General features: G+C 39.3%; 1 long non-coding RNA gene across 1 annotated transcript in view; it reads left to right on the top strand.

Annotated features, from left to right (window-relative positions):
• The window catches only part of LOC101162358, an 87,414-nt gene extending 70,654 nt beyond the window's left edge, over positions 1-16,760 (top strand). Inside the window, exon 4 of the long non-coding RNA XR_002289995.2 lies at positions 16,156-16,760. This is a non-coding gene — a long non-coding RNA (uncharacterized LOC101162358). The remainder of the gene's footprint in view (positions 1-16,155) is intronic.
• Positions 16,761-16,965: the final 205 nt, after the last annotated feature.

The raw sequence follows: 16,965 nt of genomic DNA, 5'->3' as shown, positions 1-16,965 counted from the left end.
ATCAATACAGTGGCTCCCTTCCAAATAGTTACACAGTCCAGTTTGGTTGTATGTCTCCTATTGTCTTTTTTTGGTCAAAGCTGAAGATACAAATTGATGCTTTTAGGAAACATTTGCATTTTACACAAAGTAAAGTATGTTAAATTTATAGAGACATCTTCATGGTCTCATTGCCATCTTAATGAAAAGTTCCCATAATTTCTACATGTCTGCATTAATATCTCAACATCCTAAGGAATTTTGAGCATGTGCTGTCTTCCTTTTTATTGAAAAAGAGCAAAGAGAGATATAGATAAAGTGGAATCTGTTGTGTTGGAGGAAAATACATCAAGAATACATGCTGAAGTAGAAGGGGGAGGAGAAGAAAGCTCTGCAAACTTCCAGGGCTGAGGAATGTGTCAACTCGCTGTCAAGTATGCGTTGCTTTGTGACGAAACCGCAAGGTGCTACAAAACGCGTAAAAGTTGCCTTTTTCACACCTTCTATTCCTCCCGCCCTCCTTCCTCCTCATCCTCCTCATCCTCCCCATCCTCCCACCCTCCCCACACACTCAGTGGCAGCAGTAGCCAGACCAGTGCTGGTGCAGCTGTGACCAGAACAATAGCATTCCTCTGGTTTTAAACGCCTGGCACTTAGATTCCTAACAGTCAAATTCCTGGTGGGGAGAAGTTGGGGGTTGCTACAGGACACAGGAGCTGTAAGAAGCCTTGTAAGGAGACGTTCAGCTGTAAAACATTGTGTGATTTGGGACCTTTTTTTTAAGCCAAGGGGCATCCTGCTGCTTTGCCGGAGCATCATGTGTTGATGGAGGCACCTGTAAGGTCAACATGTGAATCTTAGGATGAACCTTTGGCACATGCGGTGCTGAAAACTACACAGATGTGTTGAAAGTGACACATTAGTTTTAAGAGTGTTTAATTAGGCATTAACAAATGCAACAAACAGGAGGTGCTACTGTTTTTTTACTTAGCATATTTATTTCCTTTATGTATCTTTATTCAATTGTTTCTGAACTAAAAAAAGAATTACTAAAAAAATATTTCAAAGAAATGACACAAAAAATTACTTTTTTTGGTTGGAAAAATATTTTTAATCTAAAAGAAAAGGCATAAAAAATAGAAATAAAGTGGTCCTCATTTCTACTCTTATGGCTTAAGTGCTTACAGCACTGAGCTGCTAAACTATCACCCAATCTGAAATAACCCCCCAAAAATAACGATTCTCTCATTAAGAGCCCCTGTTTTCACAATTTAAATTTAAATGAATCTAATTTAGAAAACCTCGAGCGCGATGAAGGAGACTCATTTAGAGCCAATCTAAAATTAATGAGGGCATCTGAAGAGAGACGGAGTGAGAGGAGAGGGGCCCTGCGTGGTTTAACAGATACTGGAGTTAACAGGCTACTGTACTTTAAATACTGGAAAATCTTCATTCATTTTAAGGTTAAGGAAAATATGGTGGAAAATTGCTCTTAATGTTAGTTAAAATACATGACACGGACTGAAATCTGAGCTTTCTGCCAAACCGTCTACCGTCTTTATGTGATGAGACAGAAGCATATGCTTGAAGTGAAATGAAACGTATACTTCAATAAAAATGTTGGAGCATCTGTGCAGGATTCTGCTGTGACCTCCTGACAGGCTCCGTTATAAATTAAAAGGCCTGCATTGAGCCTCCTGCTGGGAACAACTGTAGATTTGAAGTTTGGATTTCATTTTGTACGCTGTCTTTTTCAAACAACGCACTGCCACTGACAGGTCGTTTATAACAACCTCTCTCCCTCGGCTCCAGCAGATGCCAGCCGGCTCCCACAGTGACTGTTTGGTTTTGCAGGTTTAATTCCCGATGGGTTCGGGTCTAGAGTGATTAGGCTGAGCCCCAAAGGCCAGCGGGCTTGTCAGGTGTCTCCACACATTAATGTCGTTCTGCTCACACCCTGAGCCGACAGCACAGCGAGGCAGAGGGGGGAAAATGAAGCACTGATCTTGTGTGGGGAAACAAAAAGGGAATAGGATCTCCATCTTTGATTAAACTGTTCATTTATTTAATTAGATCCACAAATATATTTTTAATTCAAGGGTTATAGACACAAATTTCTGAAATACATTTTTGTTTTAGCTTGTTTTATCAGTTTATTTTCATATGTTTTCTGTAATGAGTAGAGGATAGCTTTTGCACTTAAAGTCCCATTCCAGTCATCTTTTGATCTATTGTAAAAGTGGTCTTCTAATTATGCTGATGCCGTTTTTGGCCAAAATCAAAACACTTGTGTTGTTTTCTTGGACATAGTTTCTGCAGAGCGGCAGGAGTTAATTCCCTTTCGAGTTGTGAGTGGGACTGTTAGTGCAGATTAAGCCCCCACACCACCACACACACACACATACACTTCCCCCGCTAGTTTACAGCCTATCACAACCCCAGCCTAAAGGCCCGTACACACCGGGACGAATATTCGCCAGCCGTTATTCGCCAGCGTTTTTCGCCACGTTTTTTGTGTTCACACCCAGGCGATTTTCGCTGACGATGAGTGGAGTGAACATGCAATTTCATTCCCTGACATTAGATGGCGCTTAATGTAAACAGAAATACTCCTGTACACAAGGTGGCGCTGCGCAACTTTACGCTTCTTTAAGTCGCTTTTCACTCAGAAGAAGAGAGCAAGTATTTACACGCTTGTCAGAATCAAACAAAGAAAACATGAATATTTCAAGCACCAGTAGCTCCAACTGGTGCTTGGTTCGGGGATATTTGAGAATGTCCGTCATTATTGCTTCGCGGCTGTGTAGACGCTACTTGGCGTCTATCTTCTTCGCTGGTATGTGTGCTCAGCAAGGCAGTTTTGTGTTTGAGCGCCCCCAAGTTGTGTTTTACTGTAACTTCAGAAGCTCCAGACACGTGAGCAAAAGCGCCATTCTCATTGGTCGAGTAGATTTCGACGCAACGCGTCGAAAAAAAAAAACGAACCCGAGGCGTTTTTTTTTTTTGACGCTTTAACGCGTGGCGTTTTTTCGCGTCGGTGTGCACACTCTCGTTGGTGCCCTTTGTTTAGTCACGAGGCGTTAAACGTCGGCGAAAATCGCCGGCGAAATTCGTCCCGGTGTGAACAGGCCTTAACCTTACCGGGGGGAAAAGTGGCATTATTGGAGCTATAACAGCCATACAGTTTTGAGTAAGATTGGACAAAAAAAAAACAACAAAGATACATGTACATGGATTTATTTGTCTTCAAGTTGATGGATCACAATGGAATGGAGCGGTGAGCGTGTGGCCTACCAATTTGTACTTTCTGCGTCACGGCTACAAGCTTTTTCAAACAGCATTATTTTGTCTGGATCTGATTCACAACGGTCTGAATAAGGAAATATCCAGAAATACAATTTTAGGCTTAATCATCTTCACACATGTCTACCATCATCAGAAAAATCCCACAAGAACATGTTAACAACACAAAAACAAAGATTTTCATCTAAATGGGTCTTTAAATAGGTTTGCAAATACTCAAACTCTTTACTCAAACATTTTTTTTCTACCAAGTAAACTTTGAGCCATTTAATGTTGCACTAACGTATTTGGAAAGTTACTATTGTAAAATCTGTAAATTTGACTCGTTTCAGACAAATTTCTGAAAAAGTAAAAAATTTGAAAAGAACTAAAAATATTTTCAGTTTTCTGTTGGGATTGAAATAGGTGGAAATTAACACAACCATGTGCTCATACCTCAGCTGAGGGCACACTTTTTTCCCTTTTCTGATGACTCTTGGTTTCAGTTCCTTTCTGCTGGTAAAAGCAACAAACTGGTGGATGCTACCTCAACATTTTGTTTAGCCTTTAACCCTTCGACCAGCTGAGTATCAACACTGCCCACTTTTCCCTGCTGGACTCAAACAAACTTGCATTGTTTCTGTGCACAAACAACTTCCTGCATCCAGACAAGCAGCTTGTTAGTCTGGGGGGTAAAGAGGGGGGCTCACCCTGCACCTCCAAAGAAAAACCCTTCCTGTATGCAACCTCTGACCTCACCCTACCCCACCCACACCAAGCTCATACTCAGCATGGTGCAGCAATAGGAGGGGAAGAGATGGGGAAAGGGCATCAGGCTTTATGTGCATGCATAGGCAGAGGAGGTGATGTTAGGTTTAAGAGCATGGGGGAGGCTTGTATCTTCTTCTGAAGGAGTGGTGAAATAAAGCATAGACGATGAAGCGGAGTGAGGAGGGGATGAGGGTACCTGCTGAGAGGGCAGCCTGTATACACTCCTCCTTCCTGCTTTACCTCTTGCCTCCATCCCACCCCTCTTCAACCCCCTCCTCCTCTTCTGCCTCAAGCTGTGGGGGTAAAGTACATTACATGCTTGCTAATCAAACCTCCATTACAAGTTTGGGAGGAATGAAGCAGGAATCTGGAGTGTTCTTCTCTCCTTTTACCTCCTTCTCGCTCTTGAAGAGCATGTAATGCGAGAGAATTACCCCCAACTACAACATTTGAAAAGTGTAACTGTGACATGGCGGTATTTAAATAAATCCACTTTTTTTTCTCTGTGAAAATAAAAACAGAGGCAGTCCAAATACTGTTTTTGACACCGCATGCTTATCACATGGTTCTGTATCACAAAAAAAAGTAAAAGATTATTCTATAGTTTTTGAAAAACACATGGCATTACGCACAATATTTCTTTAGTAAAGTTACTCCCATGTTTTCCTGTGTTTAATAAGATTTAAAGCTCTATGGGAACAAATATCTTTTTCTATGGCAGCATGTTTAAGTTTAATTCCATTCAATAAGTGAATATCAGTTAAAAAATAGAATCAGAAAAAAATCTTTAACTTCATAGGCAGGTTTTGTGCTTTAAAGATTTTTGAAAAATAAAATCCACTTTATTAACATTGTGTTTAATTATCATTTTAAATTCTAATAGCATGCTCTAAGAATTGAGGTGCAACTAAAGTCCAGCAGTCCAGGTTATTTGCTCCTGTGATGTAAGGTGCATTTGTATCTTGATAAAAGAGTTTGTTTTAATAATCTTTTTTATCATATATTTGTGCTAAGCTTAATAAAGTATAATCGACCAAAACATTTGAAGTAACGTGCAAAAATGTTGAAGCATGTGCAGGAGAAACTGCAGTTTCTAACTAATTAAGCAACTAAACATTTACCTCATTGTGGAATCAGATAAAGTTCTATCTTTCTTTTTAAGTGCTTCTATTTGAATATCAACTCCATATTTTTCACAAAATGTAAAGAAAATTGCACAAGAAATCTGCCAGTTAATATATATATATATTTTTAGATATTTTGGAACACAAAGTAATTTTCTTTCTTTTTTTCAAAAAAATCTCAGTTCAGTCTTTTTGAGCCAGCTTGGACTGTTAAAGACAGAAAGTGTTGAGTCATTCAGGTTTGGCGCATTTTGTTGGATAAAACTGGACCTGCTACTGCAGGTTTCCAATTTCACTTAGTGAATCACTATTTGCAAATCCATCAGCTTAGATAAGAGAAAGAAGCTGAAGTTTATCATGTTACTTTTTGATCTCAAGTTGCCTTTATTGCAATATTTTTCAGACTCCTTTAGGTTATACACACACAAAGTACTTCTTTTTATGCTAATCTCATCCAAACTACATTATCAGTTGTAAACATTTAAACCAATAGAAGCTTACAATAAGTGTAGTGCTTACTTGGCTTTGCTGTAAGATCCTGCTCCATGTTAGGTTGATAAGAAGATAAGAGTATGAGAGTCCACAACACCACAGAGATGCAAGTGGATTTTACAGTGCACAGTATACCAACTTAGATGTTAAAACTGAAAGACTGTGGATAAGGAGACATACCTGAGATAGTCTTATTGTGATAAATATGCATAAACTAAACAGATGCACAATTACTTTGTATTATTACATCTTGACTCACATAGTTTAAATATATTTGGAAATGTAATGACGCCTTTCATTTATTGTTTACTGTGCACATACAGCCCACTTCATTTTTCTTTTGATTAAATAATGTTTTGCTGTTGTTTCTCTGAAGTAATTTTTTTAAGTCACATTAAATAAAATATTCTAACATTTTCATTACTAAATTTTTAAGTTTGTGAAATGTTTTCAAGGCTTTTTAATCCGACAGTGATAAACTATGTTTTATAAAGTTTTGGCCTTTCTCTTTCTTTTAGTACTATTGTATCTGTAATTATTTGTTTCTTAAGCTTCTCTCCCCTTCATCTTTTGTATAAAATGGGATTATGACAACACATGTACAAGTGTAGATTGTTCTAAGGATTATGGTCAGGGAAGCCCTAAGTCACCACTAATTACCATCTACCTCTACCTCACAAGCACAAACACACGTTTTTGTGTTTCACTAAATCATATGTTGGTAGCAGTAGTTTAGTGGAAGCGCTTTTTACTCAAGAGTGTGTGAAAATGTGCAGAAACCTTTTTGTTTAGCTGACCTTCTTGAAGGAAATGAAGGCATTAGTAAATCTATGCTCTTTTTACAAGACACCACTATTTATTTATGCTTTGTTTTTTTGTTTTGTTTTTTAATCAGCAGCAGTGGTATGCAAGGACACTTAACTACGAGAGCGAAAATGTCATTCTTGTATCTCTTTGAAATACAGGTGAATTTCCTGTAATCCTCGGTTATTGAACCCCTGTGGAGATAATGGCCCGAATTTGCTTTGGGGTGTAGAGCCAAGTCCCCTGTGGTGCTCTCTCAAGAACATGTGAAACATGAAGTGCAAAGACCTCTGCCTTGATTCTTTCTGTATGACAACATAATAGGCTAAACAGGCTTTTGGTTGGCATTGTATTGGGTCACATTTATTCATTTTTTATGTCCATTTTATCATGTTCACAGTGATAAAAAGGGAAAATACAATTATATAAATGTCTTGTTTTTGATTGAGTAGATTATCATTAAAAAAGTAGCATTTTAAATATAATTTGATGAAACACTTATTTCACCATGTTGTCCATGCTTTAACCACAGTATCAATAAAACTTTCCAATGTATAAAATTATATAGAGCTCTTATTTTATCTGTTAATTTAAGTTACTTCATCCTTTTCTTTGTAGATTATTGATAATTTGACAAGTACCAAATTTAAAAACAGATTTTTAAAAGTGCCACATTTTTGCACGATTACTTATGTGCAGCAATGTCATCGTTTTTTTTAATGTTAGTTTGCCTTACTGGTATCAGTATGTTTTTTACAAGTTGCAAAGAAAGTTGGGGGCTTCAATAGCTAACGCACCTAATGCTTCTGATGTGGCAAATGTGTAGCATGATACTAACAATTTCTAGAGTTACTGTGAATGTAGTCAAAGTCTGTATGACTGACTTATCTCTAACTCTTTTGTCTCGTGTAATGCACCTTCAGTGCACCTTAATTGGTTCCTATGTTTGAAAAATAGGCCATTTATTGAAGGTGGGCCTTATAATTCACCGAAAATTCTGTAGGTTATTGCAATATTACACCCGAGTACATAGAATTAAAAATGAAGTACACACTTTTTGTATGTTAGGATTTGTCTTTAAAATTGAATAAAGACAGTCTCCGATGAACAGCATCTTACTTGTGTCATTGACATATTGTTATTACAAAGACAAACCAAAATGGAAAAACAGCTAATAGAAAAACTTGTGTTGCTGTAAAGCTTGGGTGTCCAATTCCAGGCCTTAAGGGCCGGTGTCCTATATGTTTTCCAATCCACCTGTCGTTGAAGCTCTTTATTGGCTAAACACACCTGATAAAAGTAATCAACAGCAGATGAGACAGGGTTTCTGGAAAACCAGCAGGTTGCTGGCCCTTGAGGTCTCGATTTGGACATCCTTGCTGTAAAGTAATCCAGAGAGTAAAATGCAACCATGTTATGCTTTTAAAATGCAACAGATTTATTCAAATCTGTAAAAAAAAAAAAACATTATCATCAGCAAATCTGAACAAGTTAACGACCCTGGGAGTGTTTCGGGCAGGCAACTCGAGCAGTGCGTTTACCTGGTTACTCCTCCCTGGGGGCGGTTCAATCTAATCAACTCACCTATTCAGGGCCCTACTTAAGTCCAGGTGCGGTCAAATCCCCGTGAACCGCCACCTTAATGTGGTGGGGGAGTTTGAGAGCTCGAGTGATCCCAGGAGCTAAGCTGTCTGGGGCTTAAGTCCCTGGTAGGGTTCTCCCATGGCAGACAGGTCCTGGGTGACGAGCAAGAGCAGTTCACAACCCCCTAATGAAAGGAAAGACCCAGGATCCGATTACGTCGCCCGAATTGGCGTCACCGGGGCCCCACTCTGGAGCAAGGCCCGGGTTTGGGGCTCGCAGGTGAGCGCCTGGTGACCGGGGCTCTTCCCACGGGGCTCAGCCCTAAGGAACGACACAGTACCACTCTCCCATGGGCCCACCACCCGTAGGAGACCCTTAAAAGGGGCCGATGCAATGCAATGCAAATGAGTGGCAGTCGAGGGTGGGTGCCTTGGCGGCCCAAACCCTGGTCATGGAACTTGGCTTTTGGGACATGGAACGTCACCTCTCTGGGAGGGAAGGAGCCTGAGCTGGTGCGAGAGGTTGAGAGATACCATCTAGATATAGTCGGGCTCACCTCCACACAGAGAGTGGTTAGACTCTCCACCCTGGAGTTGCTCAAGGTGAGAGGCAGCGGGCTGGGGTGGGGTTACTCGTGAGCCCCCAGCTCAGCCGCCAAGTGTTGGAGTTCACCCCGGTGGACGAGAGGGTCATGTCCCTCCGCTTCCGGGTGGCGTTCGACCGCGTCCCCTGTGGTATCCTGTGGAGGGTGCTCTGGGAGTATGGGGTCCGGGGAGCCTTACTGAGGGCTGTCCAGTCTCTGTATGACCAGAGTAAGAGTTTGGTTCGCATAGCCGACAGTAAGTCAGACCTGTTCCCGGAGCACGGTGGACTCCGGCAGGGCTGCCCTTTATCGCCGGTTCTGTTCATAGTTTTTATGGACAGAATTTTTAGGCGCAGCCAGGGGCCAGAGAGGGGTCTGTTTTGGAGGCCACAGGATTTCCTCTCTGCTCTTTGCATATGATGTTGTCCTGTTGACTTCATCAGCGTGCATTGGTGCGGTTTGCGCCCGAGATTGAAGCGGCTGGGATGAGGGTCAGCACCGCTAAATCTGAGGCCATGGTTCTCGCCCGGAGAAAGATAGTTTGCCATCTCTCGGTGGGTGTCGTGTCCCTGCCTCAGGTGGAGGAGTTTAAATATTTGGGGGTCTTGTTTACGAGTAAGGGAGGACCTGAGCGTGAGATTGACAGGCGGATCGGAGCGGCGTCCGTAGTTATGCGGTTGCTGTTTCAGTCCATTGTGGTGAAGAGAGAGCTGAGCCAAAAAGCAAAGCTTTCAATTTACCGGTCAATCTTCGTTCCAACATTCACCTTTAGTCATGAGCTATGGGTCATGACCGAAAGAACGAGGTCCCGAATACAAGCGGCTGAAATGAGCTTCCCCCGTAGGGTGGCTGGGCGCTCCCTTAGAGATAGGGTGAGAAGGTCGGTCACCCGCGGAGAGCTTGGAGTAGAACCACTTCTCCTCCACATCGAAAGGAGCCAGTTGAGGTGGCTCGGGCATCTAGTCCGGATGCCTCTTGGACGCCTCCCCGGAGAGGTGTTCCAGGCATGTCCCACTGGGCGGAGGCCCCGTGGAAGACCCAGGACACGTTGGAGAGACTATGTCTGTCGGTTGTCCTGGGAACGCCTTGGGGTCCCCCCAGAGGAGCTGGAGGAAGTGGCTGGTGCGAGAGAAATCTGGGCATCTCTTCTTAGACTGCTGCCCCCGCGATCCGGTCCCAGATAAGCGGAGAAAGATGGATGGATGGATGAAATAAATCGTCTTTACTGCAAGAGTTGTCTGACTGAGCTGTCGAACCAGCTTTTTCAGTTAGTTGGATTGGAGCATGCAAGTTATTCAAAGTCAAAGTCAAAAGTCAAAGTCAACATTATTGTCAATTCTTCACATGTGCATCACATACAATGAATCGAAATTCCGTTTCTTGTTCTCTCGTGTCTGTTCAGGAGAAGAAAAATAAAAAAAGTATATGTATAAAATAAAATAGAATAAGTAAAAAGAAAGAAAAAATTCTCATGTGAAGCTAAAGTCGCATCTAAATCTCTAAATATTAAAGTTGTCCTAAATTATATTACAAGAAAAATAAATTCAACACACAAAGTCAGTAACGTGTTTAAACAGTTAGCCTAAAGTGTATCTGTGCATAAAGGTAAGTAAATAAACATTCAAAGGGTAAAATCCCATAAAGTTATGTTTTATATTGGTGGTCAAATAAGAGCAAGAGTGTTTGTTAAAACGAAAGAAAGGTCAGACTGATGAAGCCACTTGGATGAAAATGTGAAACGTTTTAAGGAAGAAGGATTTTAAGGACAGTTATGATGACTTGACTTCAAGACTTCACCTGGATGAATAAAATTTCAAAAAATCACAGACTAAAAGAATGGTCCCTTGTGTTGACGTGACTGGCATGCAGTCAAATCAGTCTTGTTGAGGGAAAGAATATTTAAACTAATCCACATTTGTTTCCATAGCTCAAACAGGTGGAAATTGGAAACAAGCACAAAGTCTCATTACATGGTGTAACCTGTATATGGGTCAGTAAATTGACAAAGGCAGTGACCTAGAGCCAAGTTGCTAGAAAGGAGGGCAGGATTTAGGAAGCATAATCACTGAGTGATAATTCAGGTGAAGAAGAGAGAAAACTGACAGAGGTAGGGAGATGCTCTCATTCTCACAGTGAAATCTGAGATAGTAATGTCTCTGCTGACTGATGAGTGTGCAAGTATCTGCGCGTTTTACAGACTTCATGGGGACTTAAACTGTATTATACACCATGCGGACTTCACTTCATAGGGACATTTTATGTTTAACACCAAGCTACTTTTTAAAGTTAGACTAAAGCTTGCAGTGGTTACACCTAATATTAAGTAAAAGTTTCGAACCAAAGAGTTTGGTCGTGGTGGGAGGAGGGGTCAAACTCCTTTAATGTCATCTGGACACAAATTTAGAGACAGACCAACCCAGATCAGCAATGCATCATGGCCATGATGGTGACAAAAAAGAAGGGGAGACAGGGGGCAAACAAAAAGACAGAAGAGATGGGTGTGAAGCAAAAGAGGAGGGAGACAGGAGCATACGGGTAAAGGGACACCCGGCAGTGATGGAAGGGTGCATGAAAGAGCATCTTATCTTTGCTGGCTCATTATTCTTAACAGTTTTGCAATTGTTTTCCATCACAGCTTTTATCACTATTGAGACTCTTTAAAGATGATTCACCAAACAAAGTTTACATTAAATAAAGTTTAATGTCTTACGGCTTCGTACTGTCATTAACTCCAGTGTATGCCAGGAGGGAAAGAATCTCTTCTGATTAAATGGAGATTTTTTGCTTTTTTATTTATTTTTTAACCAAATGCACAAGAGAACCTAAAATAAAGAAGTAAATCTTGGAAAGAAAAATTGTAGCAACGATGGCACTACCAGATATTGTTGGAAGTGTTGTGTCCTCAACATGACACAAAGTATACCTTACAGTGGATGTCATAACCTTTAAACATAAGTTTCTGTTCAGGTTTTGCTTCGTCATTGATGGACAATACCTACAAGGAAAAACAGCTAAAAATAAATGGCAATTATTTAGATAGTTTTTAGAAAACAGGAGCTTCTCAAAGGCCCTTAAAAGTTTGGGTGAAACGTTTGACCTTACATATTAGGCATGTAATGATAGTATACCCTGCGACAGACTGGCGACCTGTCCAGAGTGTCCCCTGCCTTCACCCACAAGTGGCCGGGATAGGCTCCGGCAGCCCCGTGACCTCGAAAGGGAAAAAACGGTATAGAAAATGGATGGATGGATGATAATATAGTAGAATATCTTCCATGTTCTGTATTGAAAAAGGAGGTTTACATATTTAATCCTTACGTAATCTACTTTATGAAATATTAAGGTAACATTTATTAAGGTGATCTTTTTTATTTTTTAGGTGTACAAGGATTGTCAACTTGGTTGCAACATCACTTTATAACTGTGGTTGAAACAGGTGCAGTTTTACTTAAAAAACTGTGACCAGCATTGCTGGGGTAATGACATGTGAGGGGGAGGAAGTAAATGATGGACAGTTAGTAGGAGCGAAAGGGAGAATGGGGGGTGGAAGGATAGAAGGTGTATAGTGCAGCAGAAACTTCCCATGCTGGCCTCCCAGTGTGGCTACGTAATGAGGGCAAGGGACACACATACACACACTAAAAGCACACACTTCCAGACACACACTTGGGGCCGAGCATGGCCCCACGGCTGATTAGCGGCACACAAAGGCCCCAAACAGAAGTAGAAGAGGGCACACAATGGGAGCAGGGCCTCAAGGCGTGGTTTGCTTCTGCCTTAAGGGAGGGGGCAAGAGAGGCAGAGTGACAGCATGATAAAAAGAGAGAGATCCCACTGAGTTGGACAGGGAAACCAAATGGGGGTTATGGGAGTAGGACGGGGTCTGGAGGGGATAGAAAAGTGACAGAATCAGAGAGGAGTTTCATTTTTTGGGCTGATGAAGATATGTCCGGTCTTTTAGTTCCACTTGCAGAAACTGCAGCATCAGGTATAAAAAAAAAAAAAAAAGCTAGTAAAGCATTGCAGTGAGAAGTTCAGAAAACTTATAGAGCTGAGTTACAAAGTATCAGAAATGGATCCTAAATTTATCTTGAACAATAACAACAGGCTGTTAGTACAAAACAAAATTGAAAGAAAGAAAACAACTTTTTTGGAATTTGTAAAACAAACTAGTATATATTCAGATTACGAAGGGTAGATTTCTTCAGATTTCTAAATTTAGGAAAATATTAGGTTAGGTAGCAGTCACTGACAGCATAAACATAAACTATGTCTAAAATATATTAATGTCACATATGTTAATGTAATAAAAATCCAACTTCCAAATGTTTAATACAGAAAGCTAAACAATTTAAAAAATCCAATCATTTACTTCAAATCAGCTTAAAAACTGTTCAAAGAAACAATTTCAACATTACCTAAAGTGGCCAGAACCTTATGTGCAACAGACAAATCCCACACTTTGTACATTCTATTGTGTGCACAAAACATGGGTTTGCACTCATTTTTGTGTGTATATGAGACCCAAAAAGATTATGATCACCAAGAACAATCCAAATAGAATTCAAGCTAAGGATCAAAGATGAATTGGAACATGAGCTGCTGGAATATGATCCACAGCGCAGACACCGCTGTGGACTTGGAAGCCTCCTTCAAAAGTGCAGAAGACTATAGCTTCAGGTTTAGCTAAAATGTTCATCACATTAATACAAATTTTTCAAAAGTTTGTTAACAAATGGAGTAAACCAAACCAACAACCTCAAACACACTAGAGTGATCAGGGAACAAACAAAGCTGCATCATAGGGGGTTTACTAACCCACCAACTAACATAGTATAATATATAAGCAGTGTTTTGACCATCATTACTTCAACTGACTTTGTGAGAGATTTTAAATACATAAGATCACCTGCCATCCTCTTTGGTTAGATTATGCATATTCTTATAGAGGGGGAACATTATAAGACAGTGACTAATGAAGGTGGCCTTTTTTCAAAGAGGAAAGGCGGCTGCTGTAATCTCAGCTGTTCCATTAGCTGCGTTGTCCAGAATGCCACCTCAGCTTCATTAGCAGGAGGAGAATGCAATGAAATTAACCTTACATGTTTTTCTCTTCATTGTTATTTAACACAATCTTTAAAAAATGTATAGTGTCCAAAATAAAAACAACTGCAATTGATGGTGCCCTGCATCACTTACAACATTTTTTTTCTCTCATTTTTTAAATTATATTTAAAAATAAAGGAAAAAATAACAAGTAAATATATAAAGATTTTAATGGTAGGATGTACCTATAAATCTACTGAGAGAATTTAGCTCATTTGCTTTTTCCTCCTGTTACTCCAATTATGTGATAGTATTTAAACACACTCCAGCTGACACACACTCACGCACATTAATGGCCCTTAACAGTGGTAGGGCCTCTGAAATAACTCATACAGTAATTGTCTTTGATAAATCATAAAAGGAGCCCATCAGAGAAACGCTAGCTGTTGTAAAATGATAAACTAGACAATTATGAAAAAAAAATCCCTTGCCTTTAATTTGCTACACACAATCCAGAGAGAAGTATTTTAAGCTGGGGTGATTTGATGAGATGGTCACATATTATTCCTTTTCTTTTTCTGACAAGTTGAGTTATGGCACAAGCTTCTGAAATATCTCTAATATTAGAAATCCACAGAGACTTTAGCTCATGAAATCGGTTGTTGTTAAGCTTCCAAAAAATGTTATATTAAAGCACAAACAACTAAATATACATCTAAAACACTGAACTGTGGTAATTTGCTCAAAAATCACACCAGGAACTTTAAAAATATGAACATGGATTTGAATCACATTTAGATTCAAAGATGCAAGGAATATAATGAGACAGTAATAAACAGCACATCAACACACTTGGATACAGTTCCCTAAAGTTTCTATATTGGTGCATTTACAATAAGAACAAGTTCTAAAACAGAAGCACAAGCTGGGGATAAGACTGATGACCCTGACCCTAACTCCTCTCACTAAATCCTTCTGTAGAGATAAGAACAAAAGTGTTGGCTTTTTTAAATCAATTTTGATACTCTGCTTAGCATACTATCAATATTTTTCATTCAATAATAAATGCCCCCTCTTTCTATTATAAAAATATACTACAAAAATCTAATATATTATTAATATATAATTTCCCAAGAGCCTTAAAGAAAATTAGTGAATTACCATGGAAACAAGCGCTCTTTATTTGTAATGCTAGATCTTACCCACACCAAGCATCATCCTGAACACTTTTACCGGTACTCAAATTTAAACTATATAGCTCAATTACAATAGTATCCTTACTGTCAAATTAGCTGAATTTCTTGTCTTTGATGGAGATTTAAAAAACAACAACAACAAAATATTTATATTTATTTATACTAATTGGCAATACACAGCTTAGCTTTCATCTTATTTTATCAAAAATATTTGTTAAGATTTGCATGCAAGTTCAGTTTTGTATCTTTGAGTCTTTACTGACTTTGAAATCTATTGATTTGTGATTTGGTGTCTTTAAAATTTAGTTCAGGTAGTTCTTCTCTTGCTTTTTTGTCTCATGTGCTGTCAATCATCTGCACCAAGTTTCAATCTTATTGATATAATCTGTTCATTCCTGTACTTGTTTGAATGTTGTCTGTGTTTCTGGTAAAGCTTTTTGATTATTTTCTGGTCAGTTATGATCGGTTTGTTAATTTTACTCGGGCAAATATCAGAAACATCTCTTTAGTTTAGGCCGTCCATTATCCACAATCAGTGACATTATTCTATGATTGAGCTCAATTAAAATTGCTTGAGTGTCACTTAATACAATGACTCAGAGTTTCCCAGCATGTACTGCAGGCAATCCGATCTGGTGTCATGTGGATGCAAATCTCGCTCAGCAAGCATCAAACACCTAACCCTCCATTGTCACCAAGATCACATTAACTCTCTGAGGCCCAGATTTGAAATGTTATGCCTCTTGAAGTCACACCCTGTTCTGGCTCTTCCAGGTGAGGCGTGCATGATCTCCAACCACAAAACGGGGAGAAAAGAAAAATCGGATTGCCTGGTGCCTTGTGTAAATTCAGCCAGACCTTGCATGTTTGTGTGAGTGGTGGGTGCTTCTGTGTAAAATAACATGGAAAAGGTGATTTTCCAGCATAGTGAGGTTTCCACAGTCTGTGCCCCCAGGCAGCAGCACAGCCATGATTGAATTTTGTGCACGGGGGAATGTGTGTGTGGTTTTTACTTAACTGAAAGCCTTCATCCTTACGTGGCACCTCCATCAGCGTGTCATGTTATTCTCAGAGGTTAATTGAATTTATAATTCATTATTTTCCAACACACAGCAAGCGAAACCCAGTATATTAACTGTTTTAACAAATGTCTTTTAAAACAAAATCCTACAAATTCTTCCTTAAACCTAGATGTCTTGGAAGGGGGAAAATATACATTTTACACAAATGTTGAAGTCGCAGCCCTCCTTGTTTCAACATCTCACATAAAGAGTGTTTCTCTTTCTCCCTGTAGGTGATGCTGATGACATAATATCAGACCAACTCAAGAGACAAAAGATGGATCCATAAAAGCAAATGGAAGACTTGCTGTCAGAGCTAACAAGGATTTCTAAGTGAAGAGAAGAGACTCAATAACTAACAGAATTTTTTTTGATGTTTCTTGAAATTGCTTATTCCTTTTTTTCACCTGTTAAAATTTTTATTTAGATTAACAGTGCATTTTGCATGTTTACGATGCCATATCTTCTTGCCGTGTTTGAATAAACTGAAGATAATATTGCTTTTCCCATTTAATTGATTGTCGTCATTCTTCCCTTGTTAGATCAGGGGTTTCCATGACTGAGAGGCGTTTTTTGCTCTATTGTTTCCTTACACAATGACAAACTTTGCATCCAAAGAAAACAAAAATGACTGCATCTTTACTGTTTTAGTTTTCTAACCAAATCTTCAGGTTTAAAATGTTTTTATATTCATTGATACTAGATGCATAGCATTTAAATGACCTTTTTCTTTAAACATTACCGGTTTACTCAAAAAGTGGGTGTTTAGAATATGATTGTAGAAATGTTTGAATAAGAATGAGTCATTTGTCACATTTCTTGTGATTTATTTTCTGTTTAAAAAATAAAGAAATCCTAATTTGCCACCATTTTGAATGTTATGCTAACTATTTTTGCAATGTTAAACACAAAAATGTGAACAATAAATCAGGAAACTATTGAAGTTATTTTTGTTTCACGTCATACTAAAACCCTTTGCTTCACGCCTTTATCTTTACTGTGAAATCACATGCTTACTTAAAGATAACTATTTTATGTCTTTT

The sequence above is a fragment of the Oryzias latipes genome, chromosome 4 (assembly GCF_002234675.1).
Source record: "Oryzias latipes chromosome 4, ASM223467v1".
Taxonomy (NCBI): domain Eukaryota; kingdom Metazoa; phylum Chordata; class Actinopteri; order Beloniformes; family Adrianichthyidae; genus Oryzias; species Oryzias latipes.
This window is presented reverse-complemented; position numbering and strand designations above follow the sequence as displayed.